Below are 27,894 nucleotides of genomic sequence, written 5' to 3' on the forward strand. Positions count from 1 at the left end.
TCTCTGTCGGTTCCACTTCCTTAATGTGACTTAGGAGGTCGAATCATATCATAGTGGCCTCTCATCGCATGTTTACCCCGGCTGGTCGGTTGCTTGGGTAGATGTGGGAGGAGGGTGTTACAAACAAATTGTTTCACCTCTACAGAAACTTGTTGGTTAACCGTTGCGGAAACCCATCGGTTAACCATTGCGACAACTAGCTGGTTGTCCATTGCATCAACTTGTTGGTTAACCATTGTGACAACTCCCTGGTTAACCATTGCAGTAACTCGTTGGTTAACCATTGTGGTAACTCGTTGGTCAACCATTGCGGCCACTCGCTTGTTAACCATTGCGACAACTCAATGGTTAATTGTTGCAGCAACTCGTTGTTTTACCATTGAGGCAGATCGTTGGTTTACCATTGTGGCAACACACTGGTTCAACTTTGCAACAAGTCGCTGGTTTACAGTTGTGGCAACTCGTTGGGTCATTGTTGTAGCACATTCTGGGTTACCGTTGTAGCAACTCCTTGGATCAGAAAATGGTAAAGCAATTCTAATGGGAAACAATCATTTCCCTTCTGGCGCAAGACCCTAAAGAAAACATTATATTTTCTAGGAAGGATTTAGATTGGTTGGAAGTACATGGAAAACACATGGAGATTGATCACATTGCAAAAATACCTTCAAATAGAATTGCATACTTTGTTAGAGGAAAGGAAATGAACCAAGATGCTCCATGTTCTTTCACCCAGGTACAAAATAAACACCCAGGCTCAAGCCCTACTGCTTCCTTGCGATATGAAGTGTAATTTTTTAAAGATGAATTGTTTAGATGTTGGTATTAATAGTGCTCGACCATTTTTCATGGATTCATATGTATTGACTTATAAAACATTTTTGTGTAGCTATTCTTGTTCATATGGCCCCGAGGATAGAAGAGGACAAAACAAAGTGAAGAAAAGATCCTTATTTGTGAAAAAGAGGGGTTGCCAATGCCCTTTCATTGTAAAAATTATGGTTCAAATCCCTAAGTTAGTGATAATAACACATAACATGTATGAGCATGTAGATAGCCAAGGATGGCCTTGTCATGTCCAACATGACACTTCGGGTCATGCTAGGTCCTTGTATCAACCAAAGTTATCAAGGGACATGGTTTCCTCTATAGAGAGCTGTTTCTTCTTGGAAGTGTCGATTGACTTAGTTTGCAAAATGCATGTTAAAAAATTTATTGACATGGATGCCAAAACTCGAGATAGGGATTTATTTTTGTGTAGGAAATATGTTGTTAATATCTATAATCATCTAATGAAATGAAAGTATCAGTTGCATAAGAAAGATGAAATGAATGTGAACCTTTGGTATAGAAAACACCAAGATGATTTGTTATTTTATTAAAAGCCCAATGGTGGAGAGATCCATTCTATAGTTGGAATTAAGACGAAGTGGATGTTGGAGACTAAGGTGAAGCTCTCGAATAATAGCCTAATAGCCATGGATTCAACATTCAACATAAATAAATATGGGGTGAGTGTATTAAGAATTATTGATCTAGTACAATAATTTGATTTGTAATGACTGATAATGATTAATGAGCTGAATTTGACTTCATATGTTTTTTGAATGTGATAGTATCAGTTGTACAAACTCGTGGTGTTTGATGAGAAACAAAGTTGGGTGCTAGTTGCATCAGTGGTGGCATCACATATAAATACATCACAGGACATTTCACTATCATTAGAGCACCTCATGAATAGGTGTTACCAAGTTGATCATAGTTGGAAAGTTAATGCCTTCATGGTTGATGATGCATTGACGAAAATTGGTGCTTTAAGGTAACTTCAATCTTCTTATTTTATAGTACAACTTGTATTTATTACAAAATGAACATGCTTGAAATGAACTGAATGTGGCAGGGGAATCACAAGGTCCAATGTTATCTTGTATGTTTGGCATGTACGTTGAGCATGGCTAAAAAATGTGAATTGATTGGCCAGTAGTCCAGAAATAACAAAAGAGATGTTTAGTGATTTGGGTTTAATTATGAATTATTGTTCCAATGTTGAAGTGAGCAATGCAATTAATGGTTTCTTCCACAAATTTTCTATTGAGGAAAAGTTCCTAGACTATTTACACAAGAATTGCTTTGATTGTGACAAGATTTGTAAGTTGACAAAATCTTTCTTACATTTCTATTTTTGGTTTTCATATGGATGAAATATCTTCATTAACCCTACTTTTTTGCAATTAGTGATGTGGGTAAAAGGTTGTCGAGATTTTTTCCATGCAAATAAGAAGACAAACAATGTTGTGGAGTCATATCACTGTTACCTAAATACAAACTTTATATTTGATAGAAGAAATAAATGTGCTCATAGGATGGATTGGTCGATATATGTTCTTCTAACAAATGTTGAAGGTTGTTATTGGTTTAAGGAAATTCTAAATAAGGAAGGATTTTTGAATAATTATAGGAAAGAGAATCAATTTGAATCATCAATGGAAAAAGAAAAAAGAATTCCAGATAGTGATTGCAAGCCTCATGAGGAAATGTCTCATTCTTTTTGGGTCAGGATTCAATCTAAACCTAATAAGAAATATCTTTTCAGTTGTCATCGCACAAATTTCTTAACTTGTGATTTCCCATGGTCTATTCGTGGCAACATTTGTAAGCATGCCATAAAGGTGGGTTGGTTGTCTTCCCGTTCAATGGCTTCAAACCAATTACTAAATCATCAAAGCAAAACTAATTCATATAGTGACCCTACTGAGATAAATATAAAGGGAATATCGGATCTTGGTGAAGATGCAAATGCATTTTCCATGGATAGTCACAATGTTGATGTAAATGTTGAAGGACTTCAGTTGGCGATGTTAGCCTCCTATTGCAATAGGTTTCATATTTCATGATTGACTGTTTTACATGCCAAATATGTCATCTTTTCATGCTGCAAGATTCCATATTTCCAAGAAGTTCCATTTTGAAGAATCATACCATTTTTGAAAAGTTTTACAGATAAGGGAAAGCCAAACAGCTTAATCTTGGCTTCCCTAGGTTTAAATTACTTGTTTTAGAAAATAGAGAAGGAATATCTATCCAAACAGCTTAAACTTGGCAGATCAGTAGCTAGGTAGAGAAATAAAGGAGCCCAATTGCTTAATCTGGGCCCTTGGAAGATATAAGGGTACATTTAGATAGGAGGGCAGTCAAAAGAAAAGAAGATTATTAGGGTCTGCAAGTCTAAATGCACCCATACAAAAAGAATAAAAAATGTTAGGCAAGTAGGCTGGGTAAGTAGTTTTGTGGTTGCAGAATCAAGCTATGTGATCCATTTCATGTTTTCAAGTGTTATATCTATTCAGATCACAGTGATGAGGCACTTTTTCATTTGGAGGAACTCAAGCGAGGCATGTCTAACTCCCCCTTCTTCTTATTCCCCAAATCACTCACTAACATCCCCTTGAGGACCTTAGGATTTGCCCAACCAGTCCTGTTACCACTTCATTTTTGTAAAATACTAAGTCAAGCTTTAACTTTCTTTAGTGAAAAGAAGCCACATTTCTTGTGTAAAAATCATTTCTCCACAGTTCATTCACTTCCTATGTTTAAAGTTTCAGTTCACAAACTTAGCCTCTCCCTTACACTTCACCTCACAAATTCATATTAACTTCTAACATTATTATGTAAATCCCTATCTATTTTCCCTTCTCCTTACTAAAAAGCATTAAATAGCTCCCCTATGTACATATCCCCTCCCTCTGGTTGAAAGATAATCTTGACTATGCTTGGGAATTGCTAAGTTTGCCTGAAAATTAGCCAGAACCCTCAGCTTGCCTCTCAAACCATCTTCTAAAAAAGCATTAGGAATCATTCCTATGCATAAAATTCCCCTCCAAATGTATAAAATCCATCTTCGGCCGTGTTTTACCTTTCCCAAGGCATAAACCCCTTTTTTGGCCATAAACGCTTTTCAAAACACATAAAACCCTTCTCAAAGTGCCTTTGAGCTCCTCCGAAGCGTGCAATTCCTTTTTAGGTTATCGGACCCCTTCCGAGGCCTCAAAAACCCGTATTTCCCTAAGTTTTGACCCCCCCGCACATAAATATTAATTTAATAATCGGGCGGGCCCCTGCATATAAACTTGCCGTCAGCTCCGCACTCCGTCAGCCCTCCGATCCACCTGCCCAGATCCAACGGCTCTCAGCGATTTCGGATCCGCCCTGATGATCGACGGTTATCCTCCGATATCCTGGTGGTTTTTTCGTCGTACAGAAGACAGGTGTCCGCCTTTTATTGAGTCGGAGCCCCTCTGACAATTACTGATCTCGTACAGAAGGCGGTCCGATGAAACCACAAACCACCTTCTGTCTCTCCGCCCCTGACTTCATCGCCACGGCATCACTACATCACCCCCTCATCAACCCGCCACTACGTCCTGGGCCACGTCGTCACCCTGCCACGTCACCGTTGTACCAGGACCCACCGCTGACGTCATGCTGACGTCATCACTGAAAAAGGCGCGAAGGGCGAAATCGCAGCGAAGGATGCCCAAATGAAAAACTGAGGCAGTTTTTGATGCGCGATTAGCGCTAATCGCGCATCGCTAAGAAAAAATGGTCGAAATGGAAGGTTGCTTATTGCTCGGCTACCAGTAGGCCTGATAATTCACAATTTGACAGGATTTCTTCATGAAGGTTCGGAAAATGGGTGATTTGACAATTTCAAGAGTATCATAGGAAAGACGAAGCCTAGATTAAATTGAAGAGTATTAGTGAAGCGACAAAGAGTATCAGATCGGCAATACCAAAGCAGGTGAACATTAAAGGCCCCCAAAGCAAAGTCAAAGAAAACGGTGAAGCCATCTAAGGCTCTCAGATCACAGTTAATGCACATCAAAGCCACTCGAGAGCAGGGGATCAAAGCCCAATGCACAATTATGGCTAAATGAACAGCACAGAGCTAAAAGGACACCATATTAACTCATTTTTATACCGCTGCCTCCAGCGCAGCTCAAAGATATTTTCCTGCATTAAATTCAGGACAAAATTAGGTTAAATACCTCAAAGCCACTCGAGAGCAGGGGATCAAAACCCAAAGCACAGTTATGGCTAAATGAACAGCACAGAGCCAAAGGACACCATATTAACTCATTTTGATACCGCTGCCTCCAACGCAGCTCAAAGATATTTTCTTGCATTAATTTCAGGACAAAATTAGGTTAAAGAAGTTATTTCCCTCAGACCTGTTTAAGGTCTGCTATAATAGATATTTTAGATATTTTCCCTATATAAACCACCCTAATTCATTGTTTAAAGGGTTGGTTGGTTGATATTCCTCATGCTAGACTTGCGCTGTATTTTTGAGAAGCTCTGTAATCAAAGACTGCTGGAATGTTTTGGATGAAGAATTGACTGTTGTGTTATTAATGGTTAAAGAGTGACTATGGAATTCCTGTGCTACTACATGGCTCAATAAGTTTTTCTACCTTTGTTTACAGTTTTATTATGTTTATGCACAATTGTGTTACCATCTAAATAGCAAGAAAAAAGAATAGTTTAAAGTTTTGCTTGACTGCACCTTATGCTCAGTTCTTGTTATTTCTATATGTTTTCCTCATAAATGGTTATGAATATGCATACTTAAATGATCATGTTTACCCTGTTTCTTTCATATACGACTGTTTTTAGGAATTCTTTACTGCTCCTAGACAAACTTTCATCCACCTTCCCTCTATGTTAGCTAATGAAAGATTCTTAGTTGCCTTTCATTTCTGACCTTCATTCCATCTTTATTCCAGCCTGATATTGTTCTATGTGTAGCTATCCTGCTCTATATTTCTCTTGTGACCAAGAAAACGCAACAGCAAGCCCTAATCCATGACTCCATGCCCAATGGTTTGAACTTCTCACACTATGCATCCCAACTCTGCTTGAAAACATCTCCTTCCCACCAAAATCAAAACAAAACCCTTGTACACGATAACTAGCCTAAAATCAACCCAAAACAAAGTTAAATCATAAAGAGAGAGCCCTCTCTGACTGCAGGTAGGCTAGGACCTGCAGCCCAAAGATTGGTTTGTGGTTACCTCGGTCGTATCCCTTAAGGAGCCAAGGGACAACCTGAGTGATAACATCATTGGCGACTCCACTGGGGAACTTATTCAGAAAATTCCAAAAAACAAGTTAGAAGCTGGCTCCCAAGAAGAAAACACATAATACTAGGTCAAACCCGGACCCAAATCCACCAGTTGTTTTTAAAAATCCCAATTTAATCTCTAGAAACCTTAGCAAACAAAAACAAGGAGAGCTTGCTGATTCTAGTCCTGAAACAGTTCAGCCAAGCTGTTTTCCAACCCCTGTTAAAGTCTTGTTTTGTTCAACCCCTACTTCCCCTTGTTCATCATCCACCTCTCCAAGCACCTTTTCCACACCTCCATTCACTGCGCATACTACCGCTACCACCACTGTTATTACAGCTCTTCCAGTTGTTCCAATCGTTCCACTTATACCTGTAAATGTGGCTAACAGATATGCACCTTTACAGTTACCTGCAAATCCAGGGGCTATGCCTCAAGACTATCAAACTAAAATCATATACTTTGATGCTACTGGTTCTGGCACAGCCCTGCAACATACCAAGAAAATGCAGGACTTCTTTGAGAGTTACGAAATAGATGATGATAGTGTAAGAATGAAGATTTTTGTCCAGAGTTTAACAGGAGATATAAGGCATTGGTTTAGAGAACTTACTGCAAATTCCATAGCTGACCCAGAGGCCCTTTACCAAGCATTTCTTAACAGATGGGAAAAAAAGGACCCTCTGCACATATTATCCGAGTATGACACTATCAAAAAAGGCCCTCAAGAAGCTGTCTTAGACTATTGTGCTAGGTTTAACAATGTTTATAAGGCTATTCCACAAAACCTTAGACCTCCACCTGATCTCGCTTTATACAAATTCCCTGATGGATTTGATTCAGACATGGCTTATCAGTTAAGAGAAAGAGCCCCTCAAACCTTAGCAGACATGCAGAATGTAGCTGTTAGTGTGGAGGCAAATATGATTGCCAAGAGAAATAGAGAAAGAGCTGAGAGAAGAACCACTTTCAAAGATGAACCTTCAGCCTTTGAGAAAAAATTGGACACAATCATCAAAGGTATGGACAACTTTGAAAATAGAATGGGAACTATTGAAAGAAAAGCCACATGGGAAGGACAACAAAACAATCCTATCAGAAATCCAAACTTTAGAAAAAATCAGAACCCAAACGTTGGAAGGGCAAGTCCTGACCATGATATAAGACCTCCTTTTCATGAAAACTATGCCGAAGCATCCACATCTAATGAGTAGATAGAGGACACTCACATAAACTTGATGGGTTCGAAAAGTGAACAACAAGTATTTCTAACCCAAGAAGACCAAGATAACCATGATATAAATCAATTTCAGACCAAGTCTGGAGAGTCATTTGACTTCAAACAAGGCTATGATTCGACTATCTACGAAGTCCATAAACAATACAAATTGAGAACAAGAAGCATTGATGTGTTTGATCCCATCAAAACAAAGGATGCCAAGCCAGCTAAGAAAGTAAAGGACAAGACTGCTATCACAGAACCGGCTGACAAAACAGACCCAAAATTAAAAGAAGTGACCATAGAGGATGTATCTGACATGCAACCCTCTAATAACCAACCTTTTGTCTCCTTTCCATCAAAAGACAATGTAAATAACACCCCTCAAAGCCTTCCAAAAATAGAAAAATCTCAAGAAATCACTGATAACCAAGAGAAGATCACTGAAGATACAATGGAAAAGGGAAAATTCGCCAGTCACAACACTAAAACACAGTCAGAAAAACCTTTTGATTTAGAAGCAAAAATTGTTAAATTAAAGATATCTATTCCTCTCTCTAAGCTTGCCAAACATGATGTGTACAGACAACAAATCAAAAGATCACTACAAATACCAGAGAACAGGGATGATGTTAATGTCTTAGATAATCAACCTGAATTACTTTTTGGTCCTGAGGTCAATGGTAAATCAGGACATGGAGCTGTTCCACCCTTTTATGTCAGTTTGCACATTCATGATAAAGTGTTGCACAATGCTATGTTTGATTCAGGTGCTTCACACAATTTAATGCCCAACGCTGTAATGGAGAAGCTAAACCTTGATGTCACTAGACCCTACAAAGACTTATTCTCATTCGATTCTTGTCAGGTCGAGTGTTTAGGCTTAATCAAAGACCTTTGTGTGTCTTTAGTCCAATTTCCCAATAAAACGATCCTAATGGACGTGGTGGTTGCTGACATTCCACCAAAGTATGGCATGCTCTTATCAAGATCTTGGGGAGCAAAACTCCAAGGATCTCTCCAACTAGACCTCTCCTATGCCACTATTTCAGTCTTTGGGCAACCAAAGAGACTGTATAGAGAAACACTGATGAAGTATGTGGTAAGTAGTGAGGAAAAACCCCAAAACTTTCCCATTTACTCAATCCATTCTGATATGGATTCCTTTATATTGTTCAATGATGATAGCTGCCCTCCCACGGATGAGAAGCCTTTGCCTTTAGAACAAGAAACATGCATCAATCAAGAATCGGTTGCCCATACCCATGAAAGTGTTAAAACAATTAGTGCAACCAGCATACAAGAAGAACCAAATGAAGCACAAAACCAAGGTCCACCCAATCCTAAAATGACTGAAACTATTAATAGTAACCACAAGCAAGAAATCACATGGTATTTAGAGTTTGATGGTTCTGTTAATAAGCTAGGAGCAGGGGCAGGAATATGGATTCACAATACACATAATAGCCATGCAGAGGGTCATGCTTACAGACTAAACTTCAAATGCACCAACAACATGGCAGAGTATGAAGCTCTCTTTTTAGGCCTTAAACTGCTCAAAGCTCTAGGAGCTGCAAAAGTGTCCATTCTAGGTGACTCCGATTTGATCATTCAACATATGAAAGGTAAATTTGTTACTAATGACAATAGGCTGAGAGCTTATAGGTCTGCTGCCACAAAAATACTCAATTCCTTCACCGAATCCAAGCTTGCTAAAATTTCTAGAAACCATAACATGCATGCTCATAGTCTAGCTACTTTTGCTAGTACTTGCAACCTGCCCTTTGAGCCCAATTACCACTTTACTGCTGAGATAAAGCACATGCCTGCTGTCCCTAACAATATCAAAGATTGGCAAGTGTTTGAGGATGATGCTCAAATCAACAATTTTCTTACCTTACAGCAAGAATTCTCAAGCTTAAACATTGATGAAGAAGCCATGAATGACCCACGACAGCAAATGAGCCAAAATGAGAAAACTATAACAGCTGAAGCAGCAAATCAAATGCTACACCCAACCATTTTTGGGGAGAAAAACATGCAAAATCTGAAGCAAATGCATTCAGAAGAAATAGCTGAAGCAGAGGCCGAAGTAATTGATTTAAAAGACAATTTTCTACCTCCTGGCCTCACTCCATTAGAAGACATATTTGATTCAAACGATGTCCCCAAAAAGCCAAAGATGCAGCCCTTAAACGCTGCTGTGGAAGATTGTAATATTGGGACAACAGAGAAGCCCAAAATGATCAAACTGTCCAAGTCTTTGCCTCCCAATCAAAAACCAAAATATGTTGATTTATTTAAAGAGTTTCAAGATGTATTTGCCTGGAGTTATGAGGACCTTAAGTCATATGACACCTTTGTTATTCAACATACCATTCCCTTAAAGCCAAATCAAAAGCCCTTCAAACAGAAACTAAGGAGAATCAATCCTGTGCTCCTCCCTTTGATTGAGAAAGAAGTGAAAAAAATGTTTGAGGCTGGTATTATATCACCCATTATATTTTCAGAATGGGTATCCAATCTTGTTCCCACAAGGAAGAAAACAGGGGAGATTAGACTATGTGTGGACTTAAGAAATCTGAACCAAGTCTCCCTTAAAGATCACTACCCTCTGCCAAAAATGGACCACATTCTACAAAGAGTAGTGGGGTCATCAAGAATTTCTTTGCTAGACAACTTTTCAGGTTTTAATCAAATACTTGTTCACCTGGATGACCAAGACAAGACAACCTTTACAACACCATGGGGAACATTTAAGTATGTGAAGATGCTTTTCGGACTAAAGAATGCAGGTGCTACCTTTCAAAGGGCCATGGACATTGCATTTTCCAAAGAAATCCATGATTTCCTAGTGGTTTACCTTGATGACCTTACTCCTTTCTCAAAATCTGATCAAGAGCACCTAAAACATTTGAGACAAGTGTTCCTAACCTGTAGGAAATATGGCATTTCCTTTAACCCCAAGAACTCTCTCTTCAGCCTAGAAGAAGGAAAATTGCTAGGCCATATCATTTCAAAAGATGGGATTAGAATTGACCTCGAAAGAATTCAAGCCATCTTGCAAATCCCTTATCCAAGAAACATCAAAGAATTGCAAGCATTCCTAGGAAAGATCAATTTCCTATGGAGATTTATCCCAAACTTGGCCGAGCTGATACGAATGCTAAATAAAATGTTAAAGAAGGATTCCAAGGTAAAATGGAGTTTAGAGGCCAAGCAAGCCTTTGAGGGCATAAAATCTGCCTTAACCCAAGCCCTAGTCTGCACAAGTCCTCAATTTGACAAAGATTTCATCATTTTTTCATTTGCATCTGAACACACAATTGCTGCTGTCCTTTTGCAGAAAGATGATCAGGGAAATGAAAAGCCAATTGCATTTTTTAGTCGAGCCCTTAGAGATGCACCCTTGAAGTACCAAATCATGGAGAAGCAAGCATATGCCCTTGTAAAAGCAATCAAAGATTTCAGAATTTACATTTTATATTCACATGTGATTGCTTATGTACCAAATGCTGTTGTAAAAGACATATTAACTCAAGAGGGCATAGAAGGCAAAAGGGGCAAATGGATTTCCAATATCCTTGAGTATGACATTGAGATAAAACCCACCAAGCTGATAAAGGGACAAGGTTTAGCCAAACTGATGTCCGAAACCAATTTTCAAGCCTTAGACATTAATCAACTGGACAATGAACAGGAGCTAGTGACTCCACAGATCAGTCAAGCTTTTTTGCAATCCCCATGGTATGCTGATATATGTTTTATATTGTTAAACCTGTGTGCTCCTCCAGGGTTGTCTAGAACCAAAAAGAGATTTTTAAAGATGAAAGCATCAAATTTTTGTGTCTTAGATAGTGCCCTGTTTTGGAAAAATCATGAAGGAATATTGCTAAATTGTCTAACTATGAATGAAACTGACAGTGTCATGAAAGAATTCCATGTAGGGGACTGTGGAGGGCACTTATATTGGAAGTCCACTGCTTATAAAATACTAAGGGCTAGTTTCTATTGGCCCTCTTTGTTTGCTGATGTAAGAAAGTTTGCTATTTCATGCCACAAATGCCAAATCTTTGAAGGCAAAAGAAAGCTTCTCCCCTTACTCCTTAAGCCTATTTCAACCGAGAAGCCTTTCCAACAATGGGGTCTTGACTTCATTGGAGAAATCCATCCATCCTCTTCTGGCCAGCATAAGTGGATTCTAACAGCCACAGATTACTTTACCAAGTGGATTGAAGCCATCCCATGTAGGCAAGCCAATGACTCCACCATTATCCAATTCCTTGAAACCAACATTTTGTCCAGATTTGGCTGTCCTGAGAAGATCATTACAGATAACGCTACTTCCTTCAAATCCAAGAAAATGATCAGTTTTTGCCACAAATTCCACATTACCTTTGGCCACTCTACAGCCTATTACCCTCAAGGGAATGGCTTGGCCGAATCATCCAACAAAAGTCTAATTAACATCATTAAGAAAGTCTTGGAGGAGAACAAGAAGAACTGGCACAAAAAGCTTGTAAATTCCCTATGGGCAGACAAATTTTCAACCAAGAGGTCCATAGGAATGAGCCCATATGAGTTAGTCTATGGCATGGAGGAAACGTTCCCCTCTTCTTTGGGAATTCCTGTTATCAAATTGCTGCAATAAATGCAGGCAGAGCCAAATGATATCCAAAGAAGAATAAACCAAACCATCCATTTGCAGCAAACAAGAGAGAAAGTGTACGACATAGCTCAGATTTTACAAGAGAAGCTCAAAAAAATGTTTGACAAAAGAACCAAGGCTGAAGATTTCTACATAGGCAACAAAGTCTTAAGATGGGATTCAAGAAGAGAGGACAAAGGAAAGCATGGCAAGTTTGATTTCCTGTGGAAAGGCCCCTTTATTATTTCTGCTGTTCAAGGTAACAACACATATTTTCTGAAGAATTTGGATGGCATCACAGCTGAAGAAGGCCCTGTCAATGGCCGAATGCTAAAGCACTATCATGATCCCATTTGGTGAAGGTAGCACAGTTCTGTATACTATCTGTACATTAATATTAGTATTTTCAGCACTTTTTCTTATAACAGGCCAATAAGAGGGAACAATGCAGCAAATTTTGAAGGAAAGATCAAAGAAAGTTCTATTTCAGATCTCTGTTTTTGAAATAATCACAAAGAAGTGCTGAAGCCGAGCTGGAATTTTTCTCCAATTCAGCTCAAAAGAATACTGCATATCAGCTTATGAGAATTCAGTCAAAGGCTTTGAAAAGAAGGAAATTTTTAGTTCTCAACAACAAGTGAAGATCAAGGCATTCTAACCTGCTGTTCTTGGCTTTTCATCCTGAAAAACCATCCCCAAGTGGAGCCACTGTTAGCCTTCTATTGCAATAGGTTTCATATTTCATGATTGACTGTTTTACATGCCAAATATGTCATCTTTTCATGCTGCAAGATTCCATATTTCCAAGAAGTTCCATTTTGAAGAATCATACCATTTTTGAAGAGTTTTACAGATAAGGTAAAGCCAAACAACGTAATCTTGGCTTCCCTAGGTTTAAATTACTTGTTTTAGAAAATAGAGAATGAATATCTGTCCAAACAGCTTAAACTTGGCAGATCAGTAGCTAGGTAGAGAAATAAAGGAGCCCAACTGCTTAATCTAGGCCCTTGGAAGATATAAGGGTACATTTAGATAGGAGGGCAGTCAAAAGAAAAGAAGATTATCAGGGTTTGCAAGTCTAAGTGCACCCATACAAAAAGAAGAAAAAATGCTAGGCAAGTAGGCTGGGTAAGTAGTTTTGTGGTTGCAGAATCAAGCTATGTGATCCATTTCATGTTTTCAAGTGTTATAACTATTCAGATCACAGTTATGAGGCACTTTTTCATTTGGAGGAACTCAAGCGAGGCATGTCTAACTCCCCCTTCTTCTTATTCCCCAAATCACTCACTAACATCCCCTTGAGGACCTTGGGATTTGCCCAACCAGTCCTGTTACCACTTCATTTTTGTAAAATACTAAGTCAAGCTTTAACTTTCTTTAGTGAAAAGGAGCCACATTTCTTATGTAAAAATCATTTCTCCACAGTTCATTCACTTCCTATGTTTAAAGTTTCAGTTCACAAACTTAGCCTCTCCCCTACACTTCACCTCACAAATTCATATTAACTTCTAACATTATTATGTAAATCCCTATCTATTTTCCCTTCTCCTTACTAAAAAGCATTAAATAGCTCCCCTATGTACATATCCCCTCCCTCTGGTTGAAAGATAACCTTGACTATGCTTGGGAATTGCTAAGTTTGCCTGAAACTTAGCCAAAACCCTCAGCTTGCCTCTCAAACCATCTTCTAAAAAAGCATTAGGACTCATTATGTTAGAAAATTATATATTACGGAGCAATGGAACACATAAAATATTGCAGAAATATAAACACAGAAAACGCACAAAACAAGAGAGACACAGATATACGTGGTTCACCCATTTTGGGCTACGTCCACCCCGAACAACCAGTCCTTCCTTTCTATTATCCAGCAAAATGAAGAGACACAACCTACAACAAAACCACTATAATATCCTCTGTTTTCTCTCACAGTCTCACCTCTCTGTTTCTCGCTCACAGAATACACATCTATCACACAGCCTCAAATACAATGCCCTCATACCAAGAGAGGGGTTGCCTTCTAGGGCAAAAAACCCTAAACTAAACATAAGTTCTATCGTTAGATCATCCGCCTAATGAACGACCCAGATTGACTAGAAATTACAATACTTTTACAAGGCAATTTTACATTTATTTTTGGCTTCGGGGGCGCTGCCCCTGAGCCCTCGCCGGGGGACCGCTGGTCCTCCCCAGACCCCCACGTGGAGGGGTGTACAAAACTTCCTGGGGTATACATCCGGCTGAAACAAAGACCTCTGAACAATCATGCTCCACACACAACACATTCCTATGCATAAAATTCCCCTCCAAATGTATAAAATCCATCTTCGGCCATGTTTTACCTTTCCCAAGGCATAAACCCCTTTTTTGGCCATAAACCATTTTCAAAACACATAAAACCCTTCTCAAAGTGCCTTTGAGCTCCTTCGAAGCGTGCCATTCCTTTTTAGGTTATCGGACCCCTTCCGAGGCCTCAAAAACCCGTATTTCCCAAATTTTTGACCCCCCAGCACATAAATATTAATTTAATAATCGGGCGGGCCCCCGCATATAAACCTACTGCCAGCTCCGCACTCTGTTAGCCCTCCGATCCACCAGCCTAGATCCAACGGCTCTCGGTGATTTCGGATCCACCCTGACGATCGATGGTTATCCTCCGATAGCCTAGCAGTTTTGCCGTCGTACAGAAGACAGGTGTCCGCCTTTTATTGCGTCGGAGCCCCTCTGACAATTACCGCTCTCGTACAGAAGGCGGTCCGATGAAACCACAAACCGCCTTCTGTCTCTCCGCCCCTGACGTCATCGCCACGGCATCACTACGTCGCCCCCTCATCAACCCGCCACTGCGTCCTGTGCCATGTCGTCACCCTGCCACGTCACCGCCGTACCGGGGTCCACCACTGACGTCATGCTGAAGTCATCACCGAAAAAAGGCGCGAAGGGTGAAATCGCAGCGAAGGATGCCCAGAATGAAAAACTGAGGCAGTTTTTGATGCATGATTAGCGCTTAGAAAAAATGGTCGAAATGGAAGGCTGCCTATTGCTCGGCTACCAACAGGCCTGATAATTCGCAATTTGACAGGATTTCTTCAAGAAGGTTCAGAAAAGGGGTGATTTGACAATTTCAAGAGTATCAGAGGAAAGACAAAGCCTAGATTAAATTGAAGAGTATCAGTGAAGCGACAAAGAGTATCAGATCCGAAATACCAAAGCAGGTGAACATTAAAGGCCCCCAAAGCAAAGTCAAAGAAAACGGTGAAGCCATCTAAGGCTCTCAGATCACAGTTAATGCACATCAAAGCCACTCGAGAGTAGGGGATCAAAGCCCAATGCACAATTATGGCTAAATGAACAGCACAGACACAAAAGGACACCATATTAACTCATTTTTATACCGCTGCCTCCAGCGCAGCTCAAAGATATTTTCCTGCATTAAATTCAGTACAAAATTAGGTTAAAGACCTCAAAGCCACTCGAGAGCAGGGGATCAAATCCCAATGCACAGTTATGGCTAAATGAACAGCACAAAGCGAAAAGGACACCATACTAACTCATTTTGATACCGCTGCCTCCAGCGCAGCTCAAAGATATTTTCCTGCATTAATTTCAGGACAAAATCAGGTTAAAGAAGTTATTTCTCTCAGACCTGTTTAAGGTCTGCTATAATAGATATTTTAGATATTTTCCCTATATAAACCACCCTAATTCATTGTTTAAAGGGTTGGTTGGTTGATATTCCTCATGCTGGACTTGCGCTGTATCTTTGAGAAGCTCTGTAATCAAAGACTGCTGGAATGTTTTGGATGAAGAACTTACTATTGTGTTATTAATGGTTAAAGAGTGACTGTGGAATTCCTGTGCTACTACATGGCTCAATAAGTTTTTCTACCTCTGTTTACAGTTTTATTATGTTTATGCACAATTGTGTTACCATCTAAATAGCAAGAAAAAAGAATAGCTTAAAGTTTTGCTTGACTGCACCTTATGCTCAGTTCTTGTTATTTCTATATGTTTTCCTCAAAAATGGTTATGAATATGCATACTTAAATGATCATTTTTACCCTGTTTCTTTCATATATGACTGTATTTTAGGAATTCTTTACTGCTCCTAGACAAACTTTCATCCACCTTCCCTCTATGTTAGCTAATGAAAGATTCTTAGTTGCCTTTCATTTCTGACCTTCATTCCATCTTTATTCCAGCCTGATATTGTTCTATGTGTAGCTATCCTGCTCTATATTTCTCTTGTGTCCAAGAAAACGCAACAGCAAGCCCTAATCCATGACTCCATGCCCAATGGTTTGCACTTCTCACACTATGCATCCCAACTCTGCTTGAAAACATCTCCTTCCCACCAAAATCAAAACAAAACCCTTGTACACCATAACTAACCTAAAATCAACCCAAAACAAAGTTAAATCATAAAGAGAGAGCCCTCTCTGACTGCAGGTAGGCTAGGACCTGCAGCCCAAAGATTGGTTTGTGGTTACCTCGACCGTATCCCTTAAGAAGCCAAGGGACAACCTGAGTGATAACAGGCGAAAGAGGAGTTATTTGGCTACATAGACTGGGTTTGAAACAATCCTCCTACAACTTTGACCAAGATTTAATAGTTGATTTCTTTGGTTAAAAAAATGTTGGATGACACCAACAATCTTCATATTATGGATTATGAATTCACATGTGGGTTGGGTGCTTTTGAGTCGTCTTTGAAGAGGAAGAAAAGTTTCTTAAGTGACAAAAAGAGAAGAAAAACAAGCAAACAAAATGCAAGATTGGAAATTCAGTCGAATATCATTGCAGATGAAGATGAATCATTTGAGTTTGAACAACTCAACAAGTGAGGTCGCCCTCACTCCAACAATGCATTGTTTTCCATGTTTGCTGTGATACATTTGTTTTCAATTTGATTTTAATAATTAGTGTATTACATGTATTTAATGTCTTCTTGTTTTGTTGAATATGTTCATGTATGTTTGATAGGTAGTGAGGATATGTTGCTGATTTAGGAAATTTGTCATAATTTTCATTTAAGGTTAGTAAATAACTCCATGCATTTACACTTAGTCTTTCAATACATTGACTATTTTGTATGTTATGGAAGATAGATTTCATGGGGTTGTTTCATAATTTCATTTTGCTTGCATACATTGGTGTCTAATCATGAATCTAAAATATAAATCTGAATAAAAGAAATGGAAATGTAAGAAAATTTGTAATGGAAATGCAACAAAATTATAACAAAACATGTAAATACAATTTTACCAGTTTTTTTTGTAACTGCTCAATGATAATGATGATATATTATTGGAAAATAATATATGTTACATCATCAAATATTATGCGTTTGCTGACTATGAGTTACCTCACCAGTGGCAATGTGTGTCAACAACGGTGAGATAGTGTGCCAGCAACGGTGGGTGGGAGAGTGTCAGCAACAGTGAGGGAGTGTATATCAACAAGAATACATGGGTGAATTTGAATATGAGGATGAAGGGGGGTTTTCATGGATATTACTAATACAATAATCAACGTGTCCTGCTTCACCAGGATATAGATACCCTCTTGTTTCCATAATAACATTCCAAAATCCAAAATCTTCTTTTTTTCTTAGGGTATAGGACTTTTTATATATCCTTGTTGGCAACCAGACCATTGGATAGTGAAATCTAAGACTGATCTAGTTATTCCTACACTATTCCATGGAAATAATATATTGAGAAACCCTTGTTGAGTTCATCTTTAAGTTTAGGTATTTAAATGGATATTTATTTTGGGTTTGTTTTCCTGAGGCATCCCATATTTCTTTACATCCTTCTTGTCCGATAGTCTCCAATATTTGAATATGGGTTGCGCAATATGCAATGGTTTGTTGCATGTTCCTGGCGATATTCTCTGCTTCCTCTGACAAACTGGCCAACTGTTGATGTTCTTTTATCACCTCTTCAAGTATTTCATATTCTCCTCTAACCTACATAATGCTCTCAGAATTATGTTTAAAAATGTTAAGAGCTTCCACCCAACTGGCCTGATTTCTGAAATACGATATAAAGGCTCTCAATTGGACATCCCCTACATAAGGGTTGGGATTCCATTTTTTGTCAAAAGACAACAAAAAATTATGTTGGTACAGTTCACAGAGCAAGTCTTTTTCTAGATTCGTATAGGCCTTGTATGCTTCTATGAAACCATTTATGTATTCAACCAAGAAAGGCTTATTGTTGATGATATCATTCTTTTTCAACATCAACAATCTTTCTACCAAGTACGCATTGTAATTGGTTGAAGGAGCCCTATAACTAAGTACACCATCCATTATCTATTCGAATTGTTTCTGATCATTCTCCGTCTTGGACACCTTGCTTTGTAGCTCATCCACTGTGTTTTTATGTTTTCCTTCAACTTTGTTTATATATTCTTCCAAAGTCTTGTAAATGCTACAAATTAAGTTTTCGTGCAAATGGAAAGGCATTAGTTTTCCCTTGTAAGAGGGTATACATAGGGCTAATTTATCCTTTGGTTCCTCATCCTTTGTTTGGACAACAATGTCTTTGGTTATTTTGATCTCTGGTTCCTGATCCTCTGTTTGAACAACAGTGTCTATGGTTAGTTTCATCTTTGGTTCTTAATCCTCTATTTGGACAACTATTTATTTTGTTAGTTTCATCTTTGGTTCATGTTCCTCTATTTGTACAACTATTTATTTTTTTAGTTTCATCTCTGGTTCTTGTTCCTTTGTTTGCACATCTGTGCCTTTGGCCAATTTCATCTCTATTTTCTGGTCCTTCATTTGCACAACAATTTCATCAGTCTTTTTTTTTCCAAGGGGTATATTTTCTTGGACCCCTGGAGAAGGTATATCTATGACACCAATGGGTAGGGACTGCAACTTGGGCCAAGCAATTTAATATTTCAAAATTTTCTTTTTGTTTGAGCTCATCTGTTAGGGTTTTAAGTTTGTTTTTCAGTTGTCTTTTTTTCATCTGGAGAATCCTATTCTTCCTTAACAATGAAATATACAAAGGAAGATTTGAAGGGGTAATTACTGTTTCAACGTGCTTCTTTTTCAATTTTGTTGGTGCAATTGTCAATTTTGGTGGTGCAATTTCTTGGGGAGTCGTTACTTTGCCCTCCTCATCATCCCCATACAAAATTGAAATTGAGGCAAGGCCATATGTTTCATGCCATTCAGTTATTGCTTGTATGTACTCATAGTCAGAATCAGGAGAGGGAACCTTCTCAACATGTTCTTTTGTGTTAGCAAGGTCGCCTAATCCTTGCTTCATGTATTCTTGCTCCATGAATGCTTCTTCCATCAATACATCCTGTGGATGCTCTTTCTCTTTTGTTGTTTCTTCTGTAACAACGGGAGAGTTTCAGGAACTGGAGCAACACGACATCACTTTTTCCTCTTTTGCTTGGATTTTGGCACCACTTTCGGGTGCTTCAAGTATCCTCTCAATCTCTTGGTGGTAAGCTTACTCCCCAATATTTCTACTTCATCATCATCATCTTGTTCATCTCCTTTCCGTGGGGATTTAGAAGCAGAAGCTTTAGAAACCCTCGTAGTTTGAACATTGGATGACTCAGATGCCATATGGAAAGGTTATGAGGGAAGTTCTACATCTGGGATGTCATGGGGTGGAGTTGCAGCTGCTAGGACATCCTATGGCAAGGTAGAAACTGCCAGGGCATCCTCTAGTGGGGTAGAAAATTCAACATGGCAATGGCCTTCCAACTAGTTCATCCCAAGTTATCCCTTCCCTTTGTAGTGCACTAAATACCAAAATTTTAATGAGGCAATGGTGGGACAAGAGTTTGAATGATTGATTTTATTTCTGCACTGATCAAGCCATATGCTCTATGGCTTTTGCAAGAAAGAAAGGCATGCTAACCAACCTTCCATGATGAAATTGGTCTAACAACCAGAGGTGCTAGTAATAAATAATGACATATCTTCCTTCACACGTGAAATATCTTTGGACAAGGAATGCAACATATTTCCAAGGTTCTGGTAATGTTCTCTTGTCAAACCCTGTGCGTATCTTCTACAATTGTTCACCTTCCTCAAGGAATTGTTGCACAACACCAGGTTGGGATTTTCGGGGCGCAAACCATTGTTCTCCCGTCTGGGGTAATCCTATCGCTTCCACAATTGATTCTTCTGTTGCGTTCACCACTGTCCATGCTAGCTTATATCTACCCTCCTTGTAATGCATGGAAAATACTAGAGCTATGCCATCATCATACCCTTGCAACTTGTGAATATACTCCACCTAGTCAGCGTGTTCAAAAAATGGTCTAACAAGTGGAAATTCATTTAGAAATGATTCGGTGGGTCCTCTGTGAACTCTTGGGCCTCCCATCTTTAGTTAGAGTTTAGAGTGGCTATGACTTTGTTTGGAAAGTGCAATAGTTTGAATGTTGGAGAACGACAAACAATGGAAGAGTTGAGGGTAAGCATGTAATAATCAATCCAATAATGATGTAATCATGTGGTGTTATCTATTGCGGCGACCATTTGGAATCAATTGTTCATTGCTGCCATGAACATGGTAGATTCCCCTTGTACGCAGTCAGGTGTTGCTGCAATAGTGACCATTGGAATGGGAGGGCAAGTTGTTGGCCATTTGGCACCAACCATTGGTTGTTGTCGTGATCATGGGAGATATACAATGTACATAGTCAGAGGTTGCCGCAATGACCATTAGAATGGGAGGGCGAGTTTTCGACCATTTGGCATCCACCGTTTCTTGTTGTAGTGATCAGGGGAGATTCCCCTTGTATGCAGCTAAGAGTTCTCACAACGGTGCCACAATCGATGCAATTGATTTAGGGCAGCCCTAATTTTCCATCATAATAATTTAAAGTTTGATTACGTGCAACTTTGTGGGCCCATGCACCATTACACTCTCCTTAAATTACTTGCCTTAAAAATTATTGGTTACAATTTATTAGTTATCATTCATTGATTTGTAGGTTGTTCATATTATTTTCACTGTTTTTTAGGCTTAGTTGTTGTTGCTGTCATGTATGTCAAAATGTGCTTCAATTCAAATCACCTGATCTTGTGGATGAAGATGTTGATAATGGAGAAATTCACAACAATTGAATGGTTTGTTTGGATATTTATACAATTTTGTCCCTTAAATGAGGTTGGATCTATGAATTGGAAAAATGCAAGATATCACAATTGCATTTTGCATTTAACCATGTATAAAGGGAAAATAATGATTGATCTATAAGCTATCTTGGTTGGCTTGTAACCAAGGGTATCTCACATAATTTGTTATGTTAGGGGCTTCTTTAAGAATTCAAGCTCATTAGACTTTTATTAGAGACTTGTATAAATTTTGCATGTGCTACTCGTGGATAATGAATGAATGAATGTTCCTAGAAGTTGGAAATGTGAAGAGGTATTGAAGGCATTCTAAGGTCTCATTTTGTAACATCTTTTGGAGTCCTCGCTATTTGATAATAAAAATATTTATTTTGTTGTTAATTTTTTGGTTATGTTTATAGTGATATTAACTCATAAAATAACATTTGTAAAAGGAAATATTGATTCTCCCCCCACCCTTATCAATATTTCCAACAGATAGAACAAAATGAGTTGTAATGAAAATGACACAATTGAACTGAAATGAAATGAACTGTTAGTATTTCCAACATATAGCATTGACTGAAAAATTACATACACATTGTGTTGAGATATAAAAAAGTACCAAAAAATAAAGTGAGCCCATCTATAAAAAACATAGCTGATATAAATACATAAAAAAATGATGAACATAATGGTTATTTATGCTTCTACAATCTATCACAAGAAATAAGATCACCATAACAAGACTTCCACCATAATAACCCCAGTAGCAATTACAATGACAATCCATTTCTTAACAGGCAACATATATCGATGCATGTCAATGACAACTGGTGGAGCACATGTTGGATCCCCCACATATCTTGCACATCTGCATCGATCTGATGTTGCTTCAATGAGTATATCATCATCAACCATTTGGACATTTGATCAATAAACTATGTTAAAGCTTTAAAATTGTGTAGCAATGTTTTTTTCTTGCTTGTGTAGGGGTTTTAAATTTTGTTTTCTGAATTGGTATATTCCAATCATTTGATTGGTTATCAATTTTGAATTGGTGTAAGTGAAAATGTCACTTTCACCATAATTCCTTGATTCTCGTAGCCCATCAACCAAGGCAAGATAATAGGCTTCATTGTTTGTGGTTGTCCCATGGATTTCTCTTCTATTTTGATACACTTGGCTTAGTGACTCGTTGTGAAGTACAAATCTAGTCTGTGCTTGGCTTGGTTTTGGATGGAACCAAACCTAGATGATGAATGTCCACTTTTGGACCATATGCAAAAGAAGAAAACAATTAAATGAAAAAATAATTTAATGAAATACTGTTAGATTGTTAAAACAAGGTTGTAGCAACTCACTGTTGCAGTGGTGGCAACTCACTGTTATAGTGGTGACAACTCACTGTTACAATGGCGAAAAATCACTGTTACAGTGGTGACAAATCATTGTTACAGTGGTGGAAACTCATTGTAACAGTGGCTACAACTCCCGATTACAGTGGCAGAAACTCCTTGTTATAGTGGCGGCAACTCCCTATTACAGTGGCAAAAAATCCATGTTATTGTGGCGACAACTCCCTATTACAGTGGTAGAAAATCCATGTTATAGTGGCAGCAACTCCCTATTATAGTGGTGGAAACTCACTATAATAGGGAGTTGTCGCCACTGTAACAGTGAGTTTCCGCCACTATAACAATGAGTAATAGAACAACACCACTATCAATTTATCAATAAACCAAAGCTAAAAAAATAACCACCTCATTTTTTCATTCTAAGCTTGATGATATTTATATTGGTAAAGTAGAATATGGTGAATATGAAATGTGACCTTCCTTGAGGGAAACAAAGACCACACAGAGTAAAAAAGTAATGTTTATCTTGCATGTTTACCAAGTAGTGTCTTTTACATCTATAACCTTATTAGTAATATTGTGTATATATATTTTTAAAAGAAACATAAAATATATTTGAGATATAAACTACTATACAAACTATTTCAAAATTTTTATCCATTAGAAATAATTTATGAATAATTTCTCATTATTGATGATCTATTTCCTCCATAGTATGTGTTATGAACAATTTGTTCAACAAAAAATCTTTGTGAGATTGAAAATTTTGGTAACCTTGGATTGAGGGAACCCGATGTTCAAAATCAAGTCCCCCAATTCTACTTCAACATATTGATTGGAGAGATTACTCATTTTATACGTAACCGATTTCTCAGTATGGGAAATGTCTTCCTTGATAGCAGTATAGAAATAATAGTAACTTTGGATTGAGGGAAACTGATTTTCAAAATCGAGTCTCCCAATTCTACTTCAACATGTTGACTAGATAAATTACTCATTTTATACCTAACCGAGTTTTTAGTATGGGAAATGTCTTCCTTGATAGCAATATATAAATAATAGTGTTAATTAGATGTCCAATTCATGACATCACAATCATACATGATGCAATGAGGGATATTCTAATGTAGGGGATCGTTGGGATCTTTTTTGGTAACTTGTTTGAGCTTACATTTGTTGGGATCATAGCTCATTGCTAGAGTTCAACATTTCAATTTGAACACATTAGATAAGAACTACAGAGGGGAGGTGATAATGTGGTACAAAAATAATGCTTGGGGGATGGTGTGGAGCCAAGACAATAACTACCTAGTTAGAGATAAAAAATTGAAAGAGGCCTCCTAGATTGACACATGAATTTCCCTAATTGTACTTTGGATTTTTCTACCCAAGTTTGATGTTGAGCCAAACTAGATTATGAGACAATCAAAAGGAATAAACCAAAAATAAAGTTAAAGTAAACTAGATGAAACAAACTTGGAAGCAATACCAAAGAATTCATGAAGCCCACCATTCTTTATTCCTCTATGCATAATTTTTTGCTTGATGAATGAACCATTTAAAAATATGCCACTTTTTGAGGCATGATGGTTCATGTGATGGGATTAATGGTAAAATCATACCATCTAAGAATCAAATGGAAGACATATGCAACAAAATATCTCATTCTAAACACCATGCAAAACCCTGTTTATTGCATGATGTAGTCCACATGGACATGCCATCTTGTTTAGTTTGGGGCTTGTGACACCTCATTTGATAAATTTATGACTACTACGTTATTGTAATTATAAAATTTAATTAAAAGATAATAATAATTGAGTCAAGGTGTGCTTCCCAGTATGGGGGCAATGTTGTAATGGTGTAAGTTTTCATTTGCAAACATTTACATGACTTAGTTAACATAAATAAAATGAGCAACAAACGAACAATGTCCAACAAATTACAGACAATGGTTACAAACAAGTTGTCACAATGGTGACCAGTGGGTTCCCTCAATGGTGACCAGTGAGTTCCCGCAATGGCGACCCAGATAAGTGTTGTCGTGAAAAATCATTGGTCACCATTATGGAAACTCGTTGGTCAATGTTGTGGAAAATCGCTTGTCAACATTGAGGAAACTCCCTAGAACAACATCTCAGAGCAAAAATAATGCAGATAATTGTAGATAATTTGTAAAAAATAGTAAATTTACCTTTACAAATGGTAACCCTATCTACAAAATGGTAACCATGTCTCGCTCGGCAAAGGGAAAATGCACTCGGAAGCTTCCGGGGCTTCCGAGGCACAGGATCAGTGGTCGGTAGCTCTTAAATTATACATCTGTTTCCTCTCTAAAATTCTATACATGTTTCCTCTTTGAAACTGACAACAAATTAACAAGTGGCTTCCTCTCCCTCTGAAAATGACATCTCCGACGATATGGTCACGGTAGTAGGAATTGTGTATCTTGCCTCAAGGAATTTCATATCCTGAAAATGGTGATGGAAGCAGGGTAGAGTTGCAGTTGGGAGTTCCTGAAAATGGAAAATGGATGAAGGATTTAGGAAATGGCGCTCGACAGAATGAGAAGCGGAGTTCCTGAATGGCACTCGAAAAAATGAGAAGTGGAGTTCTTGAAAGGTGCTCAACAAAATGAAAATTTATATGGGGCTTCTAAAGAAAAGACTCGAAAAAAAAGCGGAGAAGCTCTGTCCTCCCACACGCGGTAGATTTTTCCAAAATTCGATTGTACACATGGTATATTTTTCCATAAATTTGGTATTCAAATTTCAAATGGATGCCACAATTCTCCCTTACTCTATATCCTTCCAGCAGGTGGCCATTGATGGGAGTTGTCACTTTGAACGGGTTGGAAAATGCGCTGGCCATTGATAGGATTTGTCACTTTGAACGGGTTGGAAAATGAGCTGGAAAAAAAAGTGAATGACACGATGACGACGACGGTGACCTGGACGACGAGCCTACAAACAGAACTTTGTGGACGGTCACACCTATTTCATTTACGTTGGGGACAGATGGGACCCAAATCACATAGGGTCGTTGGAAGGGCCTCGCCAACGGGGAGGGGAAGTGGAATCCAAAGGGTGTTTCATCGACCCGTTAGCTTACTCCCTTTATTTCTTCTTTGTTGATTTCTTTAGATGACAACCATCTACAATTGATGCAAGCACATGTTTCAAAAAAAGAGTACATATAAGTACGTTACAAATAAAATGCATGCAATCAAATATAAGTTGCATGAAAGATTGGACAAATTAAATTACACTTTGCATATAAATGACCACTTACCTCATGTATTTTCCAAGCTGATATATAACTTGTTTGACATTGTTGTCAAAATTGTCGAGGAAAGATAGAGGTAGAACATACTGTAACAAAAAAATGAATATTCATTATTTATTCCTATATTAGTAGAAAAAAAACACTAACATATGTTTCACCAATATACAAATATGTACACCAAAATAATTACCTTAATCAAGGTATGCCAACCATGAAATTTTACCCCACCTAGTTAACCTTTTTTTTTTAGGATATTCTTTATGTTTGAAGAAAATATAGTGGGAAATTTAATTGTTTCAATGACCTCTTTTACATCCTTGCTTTTTTACTCTATCAATAACCATGGAGGGTCGCTTCTATTTTGGTATCCATCAATATTTGAATGAAACACACTTTGCATTGCATGATTGGCCTCCTTAATGTCATTACAAATCTTGACACTTATTTCTTTGTCACTCCTCCATCTAAGACTCTTCATGATGTGTCTGTTACATTATTGCCAATGTGCATTGTATCAAACAAATGAATAATTTCTAGATGCTCATAGCAAGCAAGTCTACTGAATTGTACGGTATAACTTTTCATTCCTCATGGAAGTGCCTGATTATTACTGCCTTCATGATCGCGACCTTTAAGGTGAAGCATAATTAAAGATATTACAACAATGCTTGTCAATTAATACTGTGAATAGAATGAAAAAAATATATAAAATATTTCAAACATTTCATTTATGATACATAAATGATTTGTCGATCCATACTTTGACAATTAATTCTATTATATGGAAATTGCCATACACGAGGTGTCATTCTTTGTGGTTTTAATCATGTCTCTTCTTTCCCATTGAAAAAATGTTTTTCAGTACTTCGATACCTATTGTTCATAGAGAAGAAGTGCCTATACTCATCAAACACCTCCTTTCCTAAACTTCTAGAATGATGAGATTTCATCTTAGGACCATAATTTAGACATGCAAATTTACCCTTTGTTTGAAGACCTGCAAGAGATGGATTATATTTAATACCAATTATTGGAAGTATGTTGTTTAAAAATGATGCATGACATGAACTCCATAAAATTAAACACTATTAAAGTGCACTGTAACATTATAACATACCACATAAATGTGTTAGCCCTAGGGCATCGTGAATTGTCCATATCAACATTGCATGGAATTGAAATTCCCTTTGCGCACATACTGGTCTAGAAACATCATATATAATGATGTCATTTCATAATTATAGTAATTTTTTGATAAGAGGATTGACATATACATTCATTTATTTGAATTTGTAACTACCTAATCGATTGAAAATATAATACATGATTACTACATATATCAGTAAATAAAAAAATATCAATCATATAAGAAATATTTATGAAACAAACAAGACAAATGAGATGTTATCGTGTTGAAAGTTTTTTATTTTAAACTAAAACATGGAACAACAATTACCAACATTATGTGCTCCCTCTTTATTGACATCCACAGAGGAATGTTAATGTTGAAAACAAAAACATGCCACCTTGAGTAAGTAGATCTCATCTCGCTAAATGGATTGACATTGTCAGCTGCCAATGAAAGCCTAAGATTACAAGGTTCATATTTAAAATGTGGCCATATTTCCTCTATATTCTTAATAGAAAACCCATCTTCAAGCATTCAAATAACACCATCTTTACTTTTTTTCTTTGCATGGTAATCCATAAATTATGCTATGCTTTTACACTTGAATAATTGCTGAAAATGTGGAATTATGGGAATATAACAAAGAACCTTGTGAGGCACATTTTTTGTTGCTTGATTGATTTGATATCTACTAATTTGAAATTTTGGGCATTCTTCTTTCAACACATGTTCTCCATAATACAAAATATGATCATTAGGACATGCATGAATAACTTGATACTCCATTCCAATATATTTCATAATGGCATGTAAATCTCGGTATGTGCGAGGTAAAACATTTGACAATGGTAACATAAATTCACCTAACAATCTACAACATAATTAAAAAAAATAATATTGCTTAATATAAAGAATATTAATTGTACATATTGCATCCAAATTTGATAGATAATCAACTAACAATACAAGTAAAGGAAAAACTAAATCCTTTCTCATCAAGTACTAAATGTCACAAATATACTACATACCTTAG

The sequence above is a fragment of the Pinus tabuliformis genome, chromosome J (assembly GCF_031772625.1).
Source record: "Pinus tabuliformis cultivar Carrire ecotype Pingquan chromosome J, CPIR1, whole genome shotgun sequence".
Classification (NCBI taxonomy): Eukaryota; Viridiplantae; Streptophyta; class Pinopsida; order Pinales; family Pinaceae; genus Pinus; species Pinus tabuliformis.